The 22,542-nt window shown below is 43.4% G+C and overlaps 1 protein-coding gene across 1 annotated transcript in view; it reads left to right on the top strand.

Annotated features, from left to right (window-relative positions):
- LOC122802294 (nectin-3-like) overlaps positions 1-22,542 on the top strand; it is a 1,108,442-nt gene that overhangs the window by 959,647 nt on the left and 126,253 nt on the right. The gene's annotated exons all lie outside the window — the stretch shown is intronic.

The following is a 22,542-nucleotide window of genomic DNA, read 5'->3' as shown; positions in this document are numbered from 1 at the left end:
TGACGTCACTTTGCCCAACTGTAGAAAGCATCCCATCACAAGCACCTTGACTTTTTAAACCTATATCCACTTTGTCAGACCATAGTTTCCTCTGCTTCCTGAGAGATACTAGTATGGCATTCAGTGATTACATTTCTCTTGCCTTTTTTTCTCTTCTACAGCTAATGATTTGCCTTTCGTCAGATCCACAGTGCAACTGAATGCCAAACCGGCTCAGTAAAATGGACTCGAAAAAAGAGACGTAGACTAGATGAAGTGGTTCACATGATCAGATTGAGGTCTTTTCAGAAGTGCCTTTTTAATATAGTACAAGGATAAAAAAAGGCCAACCGAGGCATACAGCCACTTCACTGAGTAAATGCATCACATACCAACAACAAAGTTCTTAGGGTATTTACTTCTCCCTTTATATTTGACATAATCATCTATTTATCCGGCAAAACATAGAGCAATCTGCTGAGATGTACCCCATTCAAAAATCGTGCTGCACGTATTTCATGATAATACATAGTACCTATCTGACTCGCAAGAAAGGAAACCACCCATTATTCCAAACTTTCTTATGTTGCTTGCAGTATTCCACTGACATCATCAACACCAGCCTGCTTTTTTTTCCCATTTTCTACATGGGGTCGGGGTATCCTGTTAACTGTCTGCATCTCTCTTGATTCAATGCCACACTCCTGCCTTCTTTGACACTCATGTCTGACTATCACAGATCTTTCACACAATCCATCCAACTCTTTGCTGGACATACTCATATCTTCATGTCTGTCCCAAATCATCTTCACCAGATTGTATTCTGCATTTCTGCACGTGTCCAAACCACTATAATCTGTTCTCTTTGATCTGTTCTGCAGTTGCAGCTACTTTGGCTTCTACTCTTATGTCCTCATTTCTTTGTCCCACAGTGTGCATCCTATCACCTTTCTCAGGCACTTCATTTCCATCACCTCTAGCTTCTTCATTTGCTCTGCCTTTACTGCCAGTTTTTTTACCATACAGTAGTACTGATTGCCCCACTGTCTTATACACCTTACTTTTCAACAACTTTGGCATTCTGTTCATAGGTTGGTACTAGGCTATCGGTTCTAGGGCCTATACAAGCCTAGCCATAACAATTCCCTGGCTATTTCTTGATGACACCCTTGATCTCTCTCTCTCATTATCCATAACTCTCACTTCCCTGTTTATTACTACTGAATATGAAAGAATACTCTGCACTCTCATATCTAGAACTCTCTTTATGAAATAACTTTAGTAGAATTTTGAATTTATGTATAATCCCTTATAATCTGCCATCAGTTTTTTTTAATACTTACACTAATTGTAATTGTTGTTCATTGCATTTGTATTTGCCTACTGTGACTTTAACAATGTTTAAGTATGTCTAATACCTACTGTAATCTATATGTTCTGGAGCTTTTCTCCCCAGGACTCAATTGAAAACTGGTTCATTTTGGCCCAATGGACTATCCTGGTAAACCAACTGCAAATAAATAAAATAAATAAATAAATACATTTCTTCCCACACTGTTTACTTCCCTGGACCCCTGTCTAGCAGGGCGACTGTCATGATCCCCGGGGTGAATTTCCTTTCTCCCATCCAATCGTCAAGGTTCCTTTTGAAGAGGGCCAAAGAGGCACTCTGCTTGACATGTATGGGCAATCTTTTCCAGAGTCTGGGGAGTCTCTGGGTCAGGAACCTATCCCTCCAGCATGTTTTGTTTATTGTGATGACAAGGTTTAGATCCCTGGAGCGTGTGGCTCTGAGAGATTGGGATTTCTTTAAGTGTAACATGCCCAACAGCTCTGGGTTTGACATGGCCTTGTATGTTAAGCAGAGATCGCCTCTGAGTCGATGATATGTGACAGAGTATAGCTGAAGTTTTTTAAGGCAGTCAGCGTAGGGCATCTGCTTTAGGCCTGTGATTCTTTTAGTGAGGTATTTCTGCGGCCTTTCCAGTTGTTGCAGATGTCTTGAGAGGTACATACCAAACGGGGCGTTGTATTCTATAATGGGTCTAATGAGAGATGAGTACAGTGGGACAATGACCTTCTTTTTTCTGGAAGAAAAGCCCTTAGTGATGAGGTGTGCCACATAGAAGGATTTCCTGACTGTTGTGGCAATGTGGTTATCGAAAGTGAGACCACTGTCCACCTGTGTCCCTAAGCCTCTTATCACACTTTCGGTGTTTAGTGTACTGCCACCTATATGGTAATTCGTGGGTACATGTTTTTTCCCATAGGGGATAACTATACATTTCTTGGCGTTGAGCTTGAGCCCATGGCTCTGGCACCAAGCATCTGTTTCTGTAAGGCCCTTTTGTAGAGTATCCACATCATTTGGGGATTCAATAATGGCTCCCAGGTTGCAGTCATCTGCGAACTTTGTTAGCCAGAGTCCCTTAGTGTTGGCCTGTACTTCAGAGAAGTAGATGCCAAATAAGAGCGGTCCCAGGACTAAACCCTGAGGTACTCCACTTGTCTGGAGCTGGATTTGGAGTCGGCTACTTTTACAGTGCGAGTTCTTTCAGTAAGCCAGTTAGCAACCCATTGGGTGACGTAGGGATTAATGCCCAGCTTAGTAAGTTTATCTATGATTCCAGAGTGGGGGATGCTGTCAAAGGCCTTGGCAAGGTCCAGATAGGCTGTGTGAACCACCTTACCCTTGTCCATGGCTCTGGGGACTGATTCAAAGAAGTCAGACAGGTTTAGAAGACGAGATCGGCCCCTCACGAACCCAAACTGGGTGGGGTCCAGTGTTTGAAGGTTACCAATGTCTTTGTTTATAAGTACTATGATAATGCGCTCCATGGCCTTGCAGATAAGACTCGTCAGACTGATGGGACGGTAGTTTCCGGGATCCATACTACACCTGAGATTCTATGCCGGTTGGATGCAGCGACTTTAATTCTAGCTTTGACCTATTCATTCAGACTTCCCTTCTCCTCATTCACCCCTCCAGATACTGAAGCTACTTTCCTGTTCCACTATCTTCCCTTCTGAGTTTCAGATGGAAACACTCAGCATGTTTTTTTCGGAGGTTTCAGGAACCCTACAGAGACAAAGGGATAACATGCAAACTCCACAGTCATTGGTCTGAGGTCAGGATTGAACCTTGTACCTTATGCATGGGAGGTGAAGACCTTGACCATTATGCCAACATGTCTCAGTCCTGCCCATCTCCACAGACCTTAACTCATTACAGCCGAGTGACGTCCGCAGGCGTTTCTGCAGTTACCTCCTACTGCACCTCTAGACATCAGATATTGCCTGTTGATATTTGCTTAAATAATTCCAAAACCATGCTATGTGCAAGGTATCAGAATATTTTATCTTGAAGCAGGTATGATGGAAAATACAATTGTATTGATATGACGTCTGTCACTGAGTATTTGTTAGAACTGTAAGTTGACAACTTTATTTTTTAAAGGCTGAAGCCACACTCACTGGGAGTTAAAGGTACACACTCAAAAGAGCTCGACTGGAAGGGAATGAGTTAATTTATTTTGGGTTTGTCCCAAACCCAAGCTATCATGGAAATCATTAGAAGAAAATTTTATAGTAGTAAGTCTGCTAAAAGCAAAATTCTCTTGGAAGCTAACAGTACTTTGTACTTTTACAATCAAACTCATGAACATGTGGCTACTCAGTATATTGTTTGTGGTAGCAAAATTTAATTTACCACTACTGCGCTAAATGGAAACATCGTGAAAATGGGGCATAAGAAGGAATTTTGTTTCAAACCTGTTCTGCAGGCCATTCTGAGGGTAATCAATACTCTTGTCTACACAGTTGCTATTAAAGATGTTGATGTGTCATAGAGGGGAGGGTGCCTTTGTCTTTTGAGTGCATGTTCTTACTCTAGATTATTTATAGTCCCCAAGAAAGGAGGACAGGGGAAACCAGTTTGGGAACCTCCAGCATCATTAATCATTTAAGAGAACAGAATATTGGTTCTGCACATCCCCTTTCTTTGATTTCTGTGGAAGCTTGGGTGACTGCCTTGCACTTAAGGACACATACATGCGTGTTCCACTAAGGCAAGTGGTTTCTAAGGTCGGTATTATAGGAATATTATCTGCATGCAGCACCATGTTTTGGAATAGCTTTTGCTCCAAGGTTCTTTTCCAGATGGTAATGCTCAGCCATTGTGGTCCTCAGGTTGCAAAACATTACTGTTTCCCATTATCTAGACCAGGGGTGTCCAACCTTTTAGCTTGCTGGGGCCGCATTGAGTGAACAGAAATGGTCTTGGGGCCGCATATAAAATATATTCTATAGTTAACTCTTTCGCTGCCGCGGGAGACCAAAGTCGAACTCCTGGCTGTACTGTAGGTGCATTTGAACAATGAATAAATGTAATAAATGCCTAATATTTGCCTTAAATTTTTAATTCTTGTTCTAATTCTCTAATCTAACAGTTAATTCTAGCATTTTTAGTAACATTTATTTTTTTACAAATAAACAGATATTCACTACAGCACTAGGAATTCTCACTTGGAAAAACACTCCAGCAGTCCAATTATAGGTTCATAGGTTCATACTAGGCTATCTGCCCGAGGGCATTTACAAGCCTAGCCCATAGTTTTGTGGCTTACGCCACCCCTTTAGTATGGGGAACTATACCCATTATTTTGCTGTGCCTCTGTTGAGCAGTGACACTGAGGTAATCCCTGGGGTATATCTGCGATCTCCCATCCATTGGTCAAGATTTCTCTTGAACAAGGCTAGCGAGGTGCTCTGCCTCACATATACCGGATTTTATTCCACAGCATAGGGAGTCTTTGGGTGATGAATCTATCCCTCCAGCACGTCCTATTAATAGCCGTGTCGAGGTTCAAGTCTCCCGCCCTTGTGGCTCTGACGGATCTAGATTTTTTGAGGTGAAGCATATTCATCAAATCTGGGTTTGACATGGCCTTGTATGTTAGGCAAAGGTCACCTCTGAGCAAGCGGTGGCGACTGAATAGAGCTGGAGTTCTTTCAGTCGGGCAGCATAGGACAGATGTTTGAGACCCTTTATCCTTTTGGTGAGGAACTTTTGTGGCCTCTCCAGCTGCTGCAAGTGTCGGGTCAGATACATTCCGAATGGGGCATTGTACTCAATCATTGGTCTGATGAGTGATGAGTATAGGGAGACTATGACCTCCCTTGATCTAGATGAGAATCCCTTCATGATAAGGTGGGCAATGTAGAAGGTCTTCCTAACTACTTTAGCTACATGGGTGTCGAATGACAGACTATCAACCTGGGTCCCCAGGTCCCTGATAACTTCTTCTGTGCTTAGTGGATTGCCACCTATTTGGTAGCTAGGGGTAACCTTGTTTTTTCTGAAGGGTATGACTATGCATTTTTTGGCATTTAACTTTAGGCCATGGCTCTGGCACCAGTTATCCGTTTCTGTGAGACCCTTCTGAAGGATATCTGTGTCAGATGTGTTTTCTACTATGGCGCCCAGTTTGCAGTCATCTGCAAACTTTGTCAGCCATAACCCTCCTGTGTTTGCTTGTACTTCGGAAAAGTAGATGCCAAACAAGAGTGGGCCCAGGACTGAGCCCTGTGGTACACCACTTGTGACAGGCTTTGAGTCTGACATGGCGCCAGCAACTCTGACCCTGTGGGTTCTGTCACTCAGCCAGTTTGCAACCCATCTTGTGATGTATGGGTTAACATTTAAGCTGATGAGGTTTTCAATGATACCCGAGTGGGGTATTGTATCGAAGGCCTTCGCCAGATCGAGGTAGGCTGTATGGGACTGCCTTTCCCTCATCAATGGCTTTGGTGACTGTTTCGAAAAAGTCAACCAAGTTTAGAAGGCATGATCTGCCTTTGACAAAGCCAAACTGGGATGGATCCAAAGTCTGCAAATTCCCTATGTCTTTATTTATGAGGTCCATTATGATCCTCTCCATGGCTTTGCAGATAAGGCTTGTCAAGCTAATGGGCCGGTAATTTCCAGGGTCGGTGGAGGCACTGCCTTTGTGAAGTGGGACCACAGTTGCAGTGCGCCACTTCCTGGAGTGCGTATCCAGAGGTAAGACTATGATTAAACAGCTGTCCTAGCTGTGGGTTTAATTCCTCGTTGAGTTCGTGGAGCACACAGCCGGGGACACCATCAGGTCCCATGGATGCTGTGTTTTTGCTTTGGAGAGAGCAGTTCTCACTTGGGCGTTGGAGATGTTTGGGGGGCTGCAATCGCTTGGTATAGATATCTCTCCTTTTGGGGGGGAGAAGTTTGCACTGAACCTGTCAGCCAGTATGTTGGCAATGTCTGTAGGATCAGTAATCTTCACATCATTTTGAACTAGTTCTGAGCATATCTGGGAGTTTCCTCCCAGGTTTCTAACATAGCTAAAGAAGGCCTTATGATTGTCTTTTGAGTCTTTAGCTATTTTTCTCTCAAAATTTGCTTTGGATGATTTTATGAGAGCTCTTAGTTTTTTACTTATAGTGATCAAGGGTGTCTTACCTTTTAAGGATTTTGCTCTATCTTGTAGTAGCTTCCTCCTTTTGTTGTAGAGTTTGTTTATGGCTGGGGTCCACCAGACTGGACGCTTGCCTTTTGTACAAAGAGTCTTTGTTTTGCTTGGGATTGCCTTATCCATGCAGTCCTGCAGGTGCTGGTAGAAGGCATTTGTAAGTGATTCAGCGGCTTGAGTACTGTTTTCCGCTCGGGGCCTTAAAGGAGACCACACTAGTCTTTAGAAGTGTGAAGTCGGCTTCGAGAAGTTCTTTACTGTGGTCTTTTTATTTCAGGTGGGGTGGGATGAGGACCTCCAGCGAGATTAGTTTGTGATCTGATCTCACCAGTGAGGGGTATACTTCGGTGTTGAACATTGTGCTCCCATGTTCGTGATGATGAGATCAAGTATGTTTTCTCCTCTTGTGGGGATGGTGACTAGTTGTTCCATGGCATTTGAGTTTATGAATTCCAGGAACTTTTGGGCTAGGGTGTTTGGGCTTGAGTAGTGTTCCCAGTCTATATTAGGGTAATTGAAGTCACCTAGTATGATGGTGTTTGGTGATACATTTATCTCCTCTAGTGTTTTCAGGAAGGCCATGTGAGGTTCCTGAGTTTGTGAGGGTGGCCTGTAACATGCTACAATTTGCAGAGCAGTCTTGCCTATGGTTAATTGCACCTGGATGGTCTCCGATGCATCGTGCGTTGCCACCAGTCTTGAGGTGTGGGTGTCTTTGATGAATATGGATACCCCCCCTCCTTTCTTGGTATTGTCCGGATTTTGGGGCCGGAATGCATGATAAGAGGTAAAACCTGATAGTGCTGGGGTGCTCTCAGGAGCCTTGAACCAGGTTTCTGTCACTGCAAAGACATTGATGTTCTCCATACTGAGAAGGGCCTCGAGTGCGTGCATTTTGAGATTTAGACTTCTGGCATTGAGCAGCATTACCCTTAGTTTTTTTCCTTTTTTGTGTTCTAGGGTGGTAGGTTTAGAATTTGAGCCTTGCCTAAAAAAGGCACTATGGGGGTGGCAAGAGCCTTTGCCAATATCCGGAATCCCAGGGGTGACAGGTGCAAGCCGTCCCGTGCGAAGCAGCGGTGCTTGTCCAGCATGTCATCCCAGGCAGACAGACATTGGATCCCCTTTGAATGACACCTGAGTTTAAGCCAATTGTTAAAGCTGATCATCTTATCTCTGTATTGTGGCATCATTCTTGGTGAAGGTAGGATACTGCTCAAGGTCAGGGTCATTCCTGCCTGGGCTACATAATCAGAGAGCTCCTCAATGTCTCTTTTCATGTAGTCCAAGGAGGTACGTCTCAGGTCGTTTACACCAGCGTGGACAATGACTGAGTCGTATTTGTACCTGCTGTTGAGAGACCTGAGTGCTTGCGTTATGTGGCGGATTCTAGCGCCCGACAGGCAGCTTACTGTGACCTTCTCCTTACTCAGTCTGGTGAGCGGGACGTCAGTGTGTCTGACTATGGAGTCACCAATGACTAGTGTGTCTGGCATTGTGTTTGGCCTTAAGGGCTGTGACTGTTTGACACTCTGACTGTGAGGTCTATGTGTTGCAGGTGTTGTGTTCTGAGGTGGTGGTTGTTTGTTGTTTGGGTGTCTGCTTTGGTGGCCTCTGCTGTTTTGGTAGATTTTTGATCAGAGCCGCCGAGTATGTCTTTGTGTGTTTATGTGTATGATTTGAGGTTGTGATGGTACTATGTGAGACTGGGTCTATAGTGTGTGTGGTAACCTTCTCCTCCTGACTGGTCTTGCCAGTCCTATGTTGAGAGAGCTCAGCCTCCAGTTTGGCCGTATAGTTGCATCTCTCGCATGTATTTGTGTTTTGTAAAATGTCAACATTAGCAGCCCTACAATACTATAATCTACAAAAATAAGCCAACAAATTTGCAATAAAGTAAAGAATTCACATTACTGACTTAATAGAACAATTCTGAATAAGCTACAAAAGGGTTTCACCCAGACAAACAACTGGTTTCAGAAACATGGCCTCAAGCTAAATGCCAAAAAAATGCATCATCTTCCCCTTTGAGGAGAGTGATGTCCCCACAAATTATCACATTAATAACAATATTGTAAGCATGCAATCAGTCGTGAGGTGCTTGGGCACCCAGATTGATAGAAACCTGACTTGACCACCACGTTGTCTCCGTTGTACGGAAAGCTGTTTACATGGCCCACTTCATTAGTAAGGGTATCTCATCCAGTGACAAGGTCATAACATCCCTGTATTCTTCCTTTACAAGAGCCTTTGAGTGCAGTGCCCCTTTTGGCATGTGCCTCAGCAAAACAACCTGCCAAAAGAAAGATTACAACCCTTTCTGACAGATCAAAGGACTAAGTTCACTTAGTTATCCATACAGACTAAAAAGCTTCTTGCTTTCCTCTGTCTCTCACTGGTCCCAATAAGTTTAATCACTGGCTTGCTTTCCAGGCTAAGAAAGATCCTGCCTTGAGACATCCTCTACCCCAGAAATACTGGTTATAATTAAAATGTTCACTACAAAGACCACAGCCTTAACTGCAACATAAACAAGCCACTTCTTATGGACAGGTTTTTGACACAAAAACCTTCACCTTCTGTAAAAAGCTCCTCTCATTATCAAACAATGTAGTTCAGCAGCACAACAACTGGGTGGCTGGATAGACAGCCATAAATGTGCTCCTTGAGTAAGCAGCATAGCCTTCATCAAACCAGATGGAAAATCCACATACTAACCTTTCCTAGCTGGACGGGTAAGATCCAATATTGGTTACTCAAGTCTACTTGCCCAAGAAGAGGGGCCTACTTAACTAAGAATTCCATTTGCAAAAATATATTCAGTATACATATTAAATCTCTCTCTTACACACGCACATGCACACACAAAAGAAGCCCCTACTTGTAAAACAGGCAACCTCAGTAATCACATGACACACACTCACTGAATGAAATTCTCTGGTAATCAAAATATCCGAAAAATAAAAATCATAGTAGAGATGGATTCGTCCATGTAATTTCCCACCATCAATAAATCAACAAACAACCGCTCAGCAAAAAGGAAATCAATAAGAAAACCATAAACTCTCTAAGATCATACTACATACAGGAGTAAACCTATAACTTCCCGCCAATCTAAAGCCATTTGACATTCAGCCATTTTAATTTGTGCAGAAGTTATTCACAGACAGTTTACTGAGCTGTAATGCTGACCTTCGCTTTTGAAAGAAAAAACAAATTCCCAGACTTTGTCAATAGCTCAAAGTGCAGAGAGGATTATTTTTTTATTTATTTTTGGAAAACATCCTTAAAACTTTTAAATTGATTACACACCCAAAAACACAGAAAAGCTATTGTGATAAGTAAACCACACATTAGGACTCTATGCTTACGTCCGAACCAGTGAAGCATACCGGTCAATTCCAAAAGAATTGAAGTAGCTTAATAAGAAAGTTATTTGCAAGATTACATGGCAGTTTATATTAGAAATAAGCAGAGATATTAAAAAGGCTCAGTTTCTCATAATTATGCTGAAAAGTCTTCCAAGGTAAATACAACCTTCTGATTTAGTATGGAACCATACCTCTCAACCTTAGAGCAAGAAATCTGGACAAAGCAAAAAATAAAAGTGGGACACAGGCCCAAAAATAGTTATGCATCACAGACACCATTGAAACAACTGTAACTGCAAACATTATACATCATTTATATAATCTTTTTATCTCATCATTGTCAGTTAAGCATTATATGGCTCATTCAGTCCTGCCTTCTTTTGCAGCAAAGAAAACCATGCTTTGAAATGACAAATGCATTAAAAATAATAAATAAAACATTGCATCAACATCCTGCAACTTCCTACCTGCAAACAACCACAGAGCTTTCACTGAAACTAGGGCTGCTTATTTCCCCAGAATGACAGCTCTCCCTAATTAAGTATAATGGTATACAATCTACCAGGATCTGGACTACCTGAAATTAAATTATGGCCTGTAAATTGCAAGTGCTCTTTGTTTAATTAAACTATATTTCTAAGCACACTTACTATATTTGTTTCAGTAACATCCCAATATCCGTTTCCAGGTCACTTTACAAGGCATTGGCAGTGGTAGACTTGGCATCCTTCAGAACCCCACAGGCCCACACTAATACTGCTAGCATTGCCCACTAAATGTAACTATCCATTCACTGTAAATGGCAAGAAGCTATGTCTTACAAAATCTACTTTTGGCATGCCTAGTACCCAAGTATCAGGTTTTGAAACAAAGAAACATATTCTCCACAGTCAGTAAGTCTCTGTCTTTAATAATCATTTACTGTTGCAGCACTCCCAACATATAAGCGCACACATACACACTAAAACCCCCAACATTTAAAAAATGACATTGTGCCCACCTGATTTGCCAGTATTGATGATCCACCAAAGTTATGCTTACTGTTGTCCAATCTACCATGGCTTAGAACCCACCAATGACAAAACAGTACTGGGTGCTTTTTTGTTTGTCAGAAAAAACAATACAACTTTATATGATACAGTCCCACGTAGTCAATCCACTACTGACCCATTAACCCTAGGCTGCTGTCTCATTCTTACTCCCTGGAACTGCATTACCTTGTATGACTACTTTTATTTCCTAAGCAAAAGACACAAATTGGAAGATGAGGCAAAAATCCAGACATTCTTCGAAAATCCATACAGTTGAGAGGTATGATTTCGTATTCAATACAACACTCTCCCTGTCAGGAAAGCTGCAATTTAATGAAAGTTTACTTTTAATGTACGATATTTTTATGAGCTAACTTGTTTTTGTTCAGTAGGTAGACTGATCGTCATTAGCCTCTTTGTGCATGTCTCTCTCTCTGTGTCATGCACACATATACACACACACTCTTCTACTTTCGCGTACACAAACATTCTGCTTTCATGAATGCACTCACTCACTCTGTACTTGCCTATTAACACAGGTATGTTCTGTCCCTTTCAAAGGCAACGGTGGCAAATCCATACACTACTCCCTCTTCAGTAAGAACCCACACACACTGATTCTTTGGTGCAAAATAATGGCGTAAACACACTGACCCTTTTTTGGCTCAAAAACAAAATTAGAAGGGTGCTTTGGCGCATGTGCACACCGACGTTAAAGTTACATGTCACAGGAGCGAAAAACACAAAACAAAAAAAGTGTTTTGGGGCATGCGTACATTGATGTTGCAGTTAGAGGTCGAGGGCCGCATGCGGCCCGTGGGCCACAGGTTGGACACATCTGATCTAGACTGTTTAGTCAGAGCTTAGTTGAGAGGGCAGCCTTTGAATGATTTGACAGTTATGATCTCTTAGAGGAAGTGGTCATCAAAAAAAGTAAGTTGTGGTACTGGAGGATTTTTTGGATACTTTTTCAGAAGAATTTGGGATGCTGCTCTTGAAAGGATACAAACTGATGAATGTCTCTCTAGCCAGATTTTCATTATTCTGCGTCACAAGATCATAGAGAAAGATATGAAAGGCTTTCTCTGGATCTGTTTGAATTGAACTAAACTTATCTGCAATACTGCCAAAACTATGTATATAATGCTGGCTGTGACATCCCCACTCTGGGCCAGTAATCAAGGAGCCTGAATCCTCACCACAGACATGGGAGAGGAAAGTTAACTTGAAACAAAAATGGATATACACAGTATTTCGAGATGCAGCTCTCTGCATCAAGCACAGTTTCCTTTAAGAGCACACAGAAAACACACTCCGTCCAAGGTCTGGATTTATCCATCTGTCTCCCTACAGGTTCCCAATAAGACCCCCCCACTGGTACAGCTATATGGTTGAGACCTCAGCCGAGTGTCCAAGCCAAGTTCTCCAGCACCCTGTCTGTGAAACCAGTGCTTTGTGTCCCTGCTCCAAGTAGCAGACACACGCTTGAGATTTCATTTTCACACACACCTGGGAAATGCTGGCACAGATTTACTAGCTGTGACCCCTTCTGCCCACACTAACCAGACACCCCAAAGCCAGCTAATCTAAGGCTGTTGCAAGGGTACCCAATTGTACTGAGTGAAATTAATATCAATAAAAATGGTAATGTTGACCAAACAGGATTTCAGTGTGGCCACAGTCATCAAAAAGATGAGTACTCCCAAAGCTAAAATATTCTCTAAAAGACCAGCCACAGCTAAAAGTTTAAATATATTTAATAATAAATACTAGAAGAACATGAAAATACTAAATATCTATTTACAATAAACACCAGAGTTTCATCACAGGAAGTATTACAAATAACACAGATGTGGACAGGTTCACACAGTTATAGAAAAACAGTACTTCTAATCTCACTATTTTCCTGGCTGATCTAAAGAATTATTCCCAGGTTACTTACTAGAGCAAGGCAGGATGAAGTAGGTGAGAGATCCTTTTTTTAAGTTACACAGGCACGCCCACACACGCACGCACACACAGGCATACTGCATTACTTTTATTTTTCCACACCTGCTTACCTGTACTTAAGTCAGTTAGCAAAGGGGAAAGTATAATGATGAATCCTTGTAGTTCATCTGCTTTAGTTTCTTTACTTTTAGCTGTTGTTAAATTGTCACATTTATTGAATTTATAAACAAGATGGTGGCCATTTTTTCCTCCTTTGCATCACAGCTGCTGCTTCTTACTCTTTTTTGTACATTAATATCCTATTGGAGAATGTCTGTTTTCCAGTAGGGTATTGTCTGCGAGATCTGCCCATTTTCTAATATTTAAATTTATTCCCCCAAGACTACTATTCTTCCCTGGCCATGAAACTGTTAAATCATTCTACTACCCGTTGAAGTGAATTGATCAAGCAGCTCTAACCATTTGAAAAAAATCTCTCAACAGTTTAAGGAAAAAAGGCTTTCAGTGTAGTAACTTCCACCAGCTGGAACGTTTTCCAGTAGAGGTCTGAAAGAATCATAGTACAAGTTCACTTCTAAATTTAACTGCCTAAAGGCCACATATGATTGTAATAGCTTTAGCAGGAACAACTGAGCACAGACCATAGTTAACCAAAAAATTGTAACCCTTAATGATGACTTAAATGAAACCGCAATCACATTGTGCCACTTTGTAAATACCAGGTAATTTTTCTTTTAGCTGTATAGTGGAAGTTTTTGGATGCAATGTTGTCCTATCTTGCCTTCATTCTTACTGGTTGGGTTCGGAACCAATCCTCTGTTTCGACTCCGCTGTATACTAAAGCTTGAGGTCTTACACTGGCTCGTGGCTGTGTCCCTATCCCCTCATGCTTTATTGAAGTTCCCCAGATCTCGTTTGCTGCTAAACAGATCAGGTGCTTCCATTTGGCTCAGGCTAAGTGATAAAACTTTTACTTAATATATTGAGAAATTTATTCTCCTTTTTGTAAATTTAGCAATTAGTGTTTCCTTACCTTACTAGTTTAGGAAAGTTCATTGCTGTATTCTTTGCTTCAGGCCATTTTATTGTTGGGCCTTTGTTCATTCCCTATCCCAGTTTAAAATTTCTGTCCTATGACCCGTTTTTAGTTAGAGGGCTTTCTGCTGTTCATGTTTAGAGTTCATAAATAGTTAAAAGGCTGTTTAAGTTAGAGGGCTTTCTCATTTCTTGCCCTTCCTTGTTTATAGAGCAGATTCGTTTAACTTGGAACTGTTCTTGTTTGTTAAATTTTTCTTGCTTAAGTCTTCTCTATTTAATATATAAAAAAAAAAAAAATATATATATATATATATATATATATATATATATATATATAAAACCTTTTGATAGTGTGTTAAATTTGTTGTTAACTTGCTCTAGTTGTGGTGGACTGTGATTTTCAATATATCCAAGGAACATAAGGAGTCTAAGCCGTCTGGCTTCAAAAAGTGGTAAATGCAATCAAAAGATGTCTTTAACAGATGCTCATACTGTCTGTGTCTACTGTCTGGGAGCAGTGCATTTACAGGAGTCATGTTCAATATGCCATTGTTTCAGCTCCAGGGTATTGCTGGAAAGAAAAAATAAATTGATAGTGAGAGGCTTAGCCCCCCTTCCAAGAAGCTATAGAAGATGGTCCCGGTACTTCAAAATCAGCTAAATCACAATCTACAAAATCGGACAAATCCACCAAGAGGTCATCTCCCTCTTCAGGACAATTGAAGACAGCAAAAAAATTAAGTAAAATGGTACCCTTGGCTCCGAAGACTACTGGACCTGCGAAATCTCCATCGGCACTAGCTGTTTCGGTGCAAATGGAGTTAGAACTTCGGAGCCAGTCCCCAGAATTGGAGCCAGTTACTCCTGTTCTACGGTGCCCTATTTTGGAAACAATTAGATGATCTACACTTTCCTCCAAGTCCTCCAGGAGTCTTTTAGATGATGATGTGGAGTGGGTGGTGTGTAGACTTTTAAGGACATCGGTGCTGGCCAGACTCCTCTCGGATCCAACCCAGAGGGATTCGGCGCCATCCAAGACTTCCCAGTCAACCTAGATCCCAGTCAACCTAGATTCCTCCTCTGAGCCAACCCGGGACCTCAGAGCCAGAATGCCTGAAACCAATTGTTGTGGAGCCATCGGTGCCGAGAACCATCATGGGATCTTCTGACCTAATGTCTGCTCCTCTGTTCCATCCGAGGAGTCTAGAAGCCGACGCTCTGGTCGGGTCCAGAGAGGGGAGTCTGATAGGACATTTGCCAGATCCGAACTTGCCTCTCATGGGCTTCATCGTGTATGAGCTCGGCTCCTACACCAGCTTCAGGGCCAACCCCTTTGGATGTCCTTCTAGGATGCATCTGCAGTCCTTACAAATGGGGTTGTCCTGTCGTCAGGCAGCCCTTCGGTCGGCCGGATTCCAAAGTCTGGGTCTGGCCTCGGCTGGTGTCGCACTTCACCCAACGTCATAGCTGCAGTTCTTCGGGTATAAAGGCATCAGCCGACGCCATTTTCCTCAGTCTTTCTTGCCGTGTGGCGCCCGAAGCAGAAGCTGTTAGCAAGTGCCGGTCGGTCAGAACCAGAGATTACTACTACAAGTACCGAAGACTTCTAAAAAGCTAAGTACCCCGTTGGGGACTCTTTCTTGCCTCAGCCGATGTCAGAAAAAGTGAATAACTGTTTAACTTGTGGGAAACAAATACCTCATAAAGATTTCCACTCTTACTGCTTACCTTGTTTAGGCCCAGACCACGACGTAGCAGCTTGTCTAGCCTGTGCTTCTTTCAACCGACGGACGCTTAGACGTCGGTCGGAATTTGCTGAAGAGTTTTTCGGCTCTGATTTTGCTTACATTATGCCGTCGGATACTCAGACTACGCAAATTTCTAAAAAACGCAAGGAAAAGGACCGACACTCGCGGTCCGCGGTTTCGGCCGAAACCGCGTTAAATAACCGCAAGTGTCTCTGTTTCGGCTGAAACAGAGTCCACGGTTCTTCCTTCGGCCGAAAGCTTACCACTTACCGAGGCCTCATCCAGTCTGGCTGAATCTGCTACTGAAATCCCACCTGCTCTTGCAGGTTCGCAGGATTTATCTGATACTATCCCTTTGGATATTTCTTCCCCTGCACGTGGAGCTGCTAGGCCTCCTGCATCCATGTCTATTAAGGCCTTTGCCAGGGCTAAAGCAGCAAAAACTACCAAATCTGTGCCTGCTAAGACCCCCTCTCACAGGCCTAGTTCCAGTTCACAAATGCTTAGTCTAGCAGAGGATCTCATTTCTTTGATCCGGGGATCCCAACCACATCCAGACAGGGCCTCTCACCCACCTCCAGAGAAGAGGACTAGAGTAGAGCCCCCTGAGCCAGTTTCTTCAGATGGCTCCTCTGATGAGTCAGATAATTCAAACCCTCCAGAGGGCCCCTTTTCTCCTTATGAGGACTCTGATGCAGAAGACTCCATTCCTTCTGCCTCTCCGCCTGAGGAATTTTCTTTTGGGGAAACCTTGCATGCTATGAGGGAACAATTTCAATGGCAGGGCCAGGATTTTTCAGACTCTAGGAAAAGGCTTAGAACCTTTTTGCATTTGCCACAGCATAGGCCTTTAGCCATTCCTCCAGTACTTACTGTTGTGGATGATGCTTTTAATGATGCTTGTACTGTTCCTGATTCTCTTCCTCCGGCCCCTGCTAAGCCCGATAGGTACTACAGGGTTCCGGACACACATTATCATTTGTATAAGGCCCCTTTTGCAGACCCCAAAACCATCTCCCAGGGACCCAAGGCTGTAGCAGCTTCTTCTACCAAAAACCCCCTCCCCTCTGAAAGGGAATCTAGGGCCTTAGAGAGATGGGGTAAAAAAGTTTACACTTCTGCTACTCTTTCAGCTAGGGCCTTGAACTGTCAATTCCACATGATTCAGTATCAGGAATTTGTTAGACCAATTAACTAAAAAACTGTCCTCGGATGAACCATTAGACAAAAAATCTGTACAGGAAATGGTACCTAACATTCAGCAGGTCAGTAATCATTCCTTAAAATGCGGCTATGATGCACTGGTGGCTTCCTTTAGATCAGCCATGACTGGCACAGTGATCAGAAGACATGCATGTTTGAAAGAGCAGTCCTTACCAGACCATGTTAAATCAAAGCTCCTAGATGCTCCCATGGATAAGCTCAATTTGTTTGGCTCCCCTGCGCAGCAGGTGCTGAAGAAGGTGGAAGAGAAAGCAAAATCTGTCCAGACAGTCAAGGATTTCTTGCAGGTCCAGCCTCCAAGGTTTAGCAGGAACTGGCCTTCCAAGAATTGGTCCTTTCCAGACACCTCCAGAGCTCCGAGAGGCAGGAATAGGCGCTCAAGAGGCAGGGGTCAATCCAGAGGTGCCTACAGGGGACGTCAGTGGCAGGCTAACAACCAGCGAGGTACAGCCACAGATCCAGCCACCTCCACTTCCACAGGACAATCACAGTGACTTGGCTCTGGCACCGCCTACCAGGGAACAACTAGAAGCACCCTTAGGCGGGAAGCTAGCCTTATTTTCAGTAAACTGGCATTACATCACAGGAGACAAATGGATTTTACAGACAATAGACCAAGGTTACAGGTTTCACTTCCATACTCTACCAAGGAAGAGAGGAATGCCAAACCTACCTCCAAATCAGAAGACAGAAGCTCTAGAACAAATAACTCACTTACTAAGGATGAGAGCTATAGAAAGGGTACCATCTCTGGAACAAGGACAAGGATTTTACTCCAGACTCTTCCTGGTACCAAGAAAAGAAAACCAATGGAGACCTATTCTCGACCTGTCCGCTTTAAACACATACCTCATTGTTCCAAAATTCAAAATGCTGACCCTACAGCAGCTTCTTCCCATGCTGGGCAAGGAGTCTTGGCTGGTAACTCTAGATCTCAAGGAGGCATACCTGCACGTCCCCATACGACCAAATTGCAGAAGATACCTCAGATTTCTTGCAGGATCAGAGCATTATCAATTCTCAGCATTGCCCTTTGGCTTACCTACTGTGCCCAGAGTATTCGCGAAATGCCTGGCATCAGTAATTGCTCATTGCAGGCTTCAGGGAATTCAGATTTATCCTTACCTGGACGACTGCCTGTTACAAGCGGACAACAAAAACAAATTAACAAAAGATTTGGAAAGGGTCATTCATCTACTACAAGCCCTGGGATACACAGTCAATATAAAAAAGTCAAGGCTGATACCATCCCAAAGGATAACCTTCTTGGGTGCAGATTTGGACACAACAAAACAAATGGCATTCCTGACAGTAGAAAAGCAGGAGCAACTCCCTTTCTACTTCATGGCATTAACAAAGCAGAACCAGCTAACAGCAAGAAAAGTCCTGCAAGCTCTCTGTTACATGGCATCCTGCATAATATTGATTCCACATGCCAGACTACATATGAGGAAGTTACAGTGGTACCTAAGGAATTTATGGTCTCAGCACAAGCACAGCCTAGAAACCCAAATTCCAATAATTCCATGCCTGAAACAAGAATTCCAATGGTGGGCTCAGGCCTGTCAATCAAACAAGGGACTGCCCTTCCACAGCACTCAACCAAGCCAGACTATCACAACAGACGCCTCAGACCTCGGTTGGGGGGCGCACATGCTGGACAAGTGCATACAAGTCTTATGGACTCAAGACCAGCTGCACCTACACATAAATCAAAAGGAAATGCTGGCAGTAAAACTGGCAATTCAGGCATTCAGACCATTTCTTCGACAGGGTCAACTGCTGATAAGGATGGACAACACCACAGTTATGTGGTACATCAACAAACAGGGAGGCACACATTCATACCCTCTATGCCGGATGGCAATGGACCTCTGGAATGTGGCAATGAGCTTCAACATTCAGCTTCAAGCAATTTTTGTGCCAGGAAAAGAAAGCAGAACTACCACGGATGCCTACGAATGGATGCTGCATCCGGACATCTTCAAAACCATTACAGGGAAATGGGGACTACCAGAAATAGACTTATTTGCATCCCCACACAATCGCCAACTGAAAAAATTCTGCACAAGGACGTACCACCCACTTGCTTGGAAAGTGGACTCCCTATCTTTCAGTTGGAAAAACCTGACGGCATATGCATTCCCACCTCTTCCTTTGATGCACAAGGTGCTATTGAAGATCAAAGAAGACCGTCCAAGGATCATCCTGATAGCTCCAGTCTGGCCAAGGCAACATTGGTACCCATTACTGAGGAGCATGTCTCTGGAACAAATATGGCCTCTACCCCTAGTTCCCTTGCTGTTAACACAGAACAACTTCAAAACCCTGCATCCAAACCTGAAAACACTGCAGCTGGCTGCCTGGAACATTGCATAAGACCAAATAACCCAGATTTATCTCAAAGGGTTAAAGACATTATCTTGGAGGCTCGCAGACCCTCAACAAGAAAAAATTATTCAGCAAAATGGAAAAGATATCTAATTTGGAGTACTGCAAAAGGAGAGAATGTGTCACTGGTAAACATAGCTAACATCCTGGAATACTTGGCAGAGCTCTTCCACAACGGCCTGTCCTATTCTTCCATTAAGATTCATGCATCAGCTATTTCAGCAGAATACAACTTGGATCCTCCAGTCTTCTCACATCCTCTGCTCAGGCAGTTTCTGAGAGGGATTAAAAATGTAAAGCCACCTAGGAAGCCACCATTGCCAGCATGGGACTTGAACTTTGTGCTAGAAAAGTTGACACTCCCTCCTTTCGAGCCAGCAGCAACAGCAGAATTACAGTACTTATCATGGAAAACTGCTTTCCTGCTTGCAATCACTTCAGCAAGAAGGGTATCTGAGCTACAGGCATTAATGGCAGTACAGCCCTTCCTGATCCTTCCATCAAGATAGTGTCCATGAGAACTAATCCTACTTTTATGCCAAAGGTGGTCTCCAGGGTATCTTTAAATCAAACTATCCACCTACCTACATTCTTCCCCAACCCACAGAACAGGGGAGAAAGACTGTTGCATACCTTGGATGTACATAGACAATTACGTTACTACCTGGACAGGACCAAGAGCAATAGAAAGACTGACCAGCTACTGGTAGCATGTGCGACAGGAATGGAAGGAAAAGCAATTTCAAAACAGACAGTCTCTAAGTGGATAGGAAATTGCATTAGATTTTGTTACTCCTACCATGGGAAGAAAACTCCTGAAAACATCAGGCCTCACTCTACAAGGGCTACAGCCACTACCACAGCTTTCTTACGAGGAGTGGCTACCAAAGACATTTTAGAGGCTGCTACTTGGAGCTCCATGCATACATTTGCCAAGCATTATAATTTACCTTTATACTCCAGATCCCGAGCAGGTTTTGCCACTGCTGTTTTGCAAGGGATCTTAACTACACCATAATCTTATTTCTCCCCCTCCCCCAGTTTGGCTATGGTATTCTACCCATTTGTAAGGACTGCAGATGCATCCTTGAAGGACATAGTACAGTTTTGTACCTACCATAAATGTAGATGTCCGATAGGCATGCATCTGCAGTCAGGATTACCTACCCTCCTTCCCCTCTGTGGTACTCCTAGGGTATTTGCCCATTTTGTAGCTAGCTGGGGGAATCTATTATGGTGTATTTGTTTGTATATATGTACATACTTGCTTATTTTTTGTTTGCTCTCTACTATTTGGAACCATTTGCATTTATCCAAATTTAGCCTTCCTAGAGGGCACCTGGCATCTGGGGCAAGAAACACTGAGGAAAATGGCGTCGGCTGATGCCTTTATACCCGAAGAACTGCAGCTATGACGTCGGGTGAAGTGCGACACCAGCCGAGGCCAGACCCAGACTTTGGAATCCGGCCGACCGAAGGGCTGCCTGACGACAGGACAACCCCATTTGTAAGGACTGCAGATGGCATGCCTATTGGACATCTACATTTATGGTAGGTACAAAACTGTACTTTCTGGGGATCTCTTCTGGCTCTTTGGAGCCAGAGGTATATTCGGATTGGGGAGGGGGGCTTTCGAGCTGATGAGTGCTGTCTCTTCAGACAGCTCCACTCAAAGGATTCAGCATTCCTCTCCCTAAGGCTCCGATGTGTGTCTGCACTACACCATCTACAAACCAGTGGAGAACCTAGGCCTCAGAGTGCCCCCATCGGGTGACCCCCTCTCTTCTGAAACCTCTCCAGAATGCCCTTCTAAAGAGGTTCCTCATAAGAGACTCCACAAGAGGAAACATTTAGATTCCCCAAAAGAGTCATTCACCTCTGACACCGACCTGTATGAGTTGGAAGTGTCCCCACGGTTGCCCTCTGAGAATGTCTCCTTTGCAGACATCCTAGAAATCCTTAAGCAGACAGGTGGCTGGAAGCCCATCAACCCTACAGCCACTTGGGGGTGTCTGCCTTTCGATGAACTTAAGGAACTAGTTAGTTGAAAGACTTGGGAGTCTCCAGACTCAGTGGAACTTGTCCCTTGGAGGCCAAATATATTCATGACAGCCCCTTCTGATAAAGATTTCATGACTAAGGGTGTCCCTGTAGATGCTGTGGTGGTGGCAGCAGCCACCAAAAAGGACTTTATGAAATATCCTCGTCTGTCCATATGCCGAACAAGGACTCTCGTACGATGGGCAGATACAGGTAATGCACATTTTCTTCATCAACCTTTGCACTCTGATCGCTGAATTACTTGGCGCATTTTAGAAGGATGCAAAGAGATCATTTAAAGGAGCTAGGAGATGCTCTCCAAGGTACAGTAGCTGCAGGGGTATCAGACAAGGTTTCCTCTCAGCTCTCCACCTTAAACTTTGTGGTCAACTCCTCTATGAGGCTCATATCTTATGCAGCAGATGGAGTGAGCAGAGCAAGCGGGTTCAGGAACTTCCCTAAGGAGACATTCCTGGATGTGTTTGTGTGACTTTGCGGAACCTTTTAAATCTTCCTTTATTAATGCCTCTTTCTATGGCTCATCCTTGTTCGGGCCAAATGTCAAGGACACACTAACCAGGTGTGAACAAGAAGGAAAAACTCTGTGCTGTGGGAGTCAGTTTTTCTATACCTTATAGACCTTATCCAAAAGGCCAGAAGGGAGGAAAGATGTGGTTCCATAAATCCCAGAGTTTTTCAGGACACGAGTGGTGACTCCTTCCCCTAGTGACAGAGTGGGAAGTACGAATGGAAGACGCTGTCCACATGGCAGAGGGGATCTGCAAAATCAGGGAGACAGGGATTCTATCTGTGGTAGGCCCTTTCAGTGCTCCTGAAAGGAGGCCCATCTGTCCATCTCTGGAGGCAGTCTGGGGTTGTTTATCATTGTACCTAGAAGCCTGGCTTAAAATAACAAAAGACAAGTGGGTACAAAGTATCATATCCAGAGGCTGCTCCGTACCCTTTTCCCTTCCCTTCCCAAACAAAGAACACCCCTGACAATTCCACCCAGTCAAGAGGGATCAAGCAACCCTAGAAATTCAAAAGTTGCTAGACAAGAGAGTCATCCAAAGAGTGCAAATATCCAGTAAAATATTGTTTATTGGTAAGCACTTCGTCAGGTTTAAAATCACCAAACTTCTTCAGATACCTGTGGTTGTCATCCTTTGCTGCTAATTTTTTGCTCTTCTGGTTGGTGAAATTTTGCTCATCCAGAAAGTCCCCGCAGACTAAATAGGGATCTGGAACTTACTCAAGATTCTTT

This window comes from Protopterus annectens, chromosome 5.part0, assembly GCF_019279795.1.
Source record: "Protopterus annectens isolate FY-2018-M chromosome 5.part0, PAN1.0, whole genome shotgun sequence".
Taxonomy (NCBI): domain Eukaryota; kingdom Metazoa; phylum Chordata; order Ceratodontiformes; family Protopteridae; genus Protopterus; species Protopterus annectens.
The sequence above is the reverse complement of the archived record's forward strand: the minus strand, read 5'-3'. Positions and strand labels throughout refer to the sequence as shown.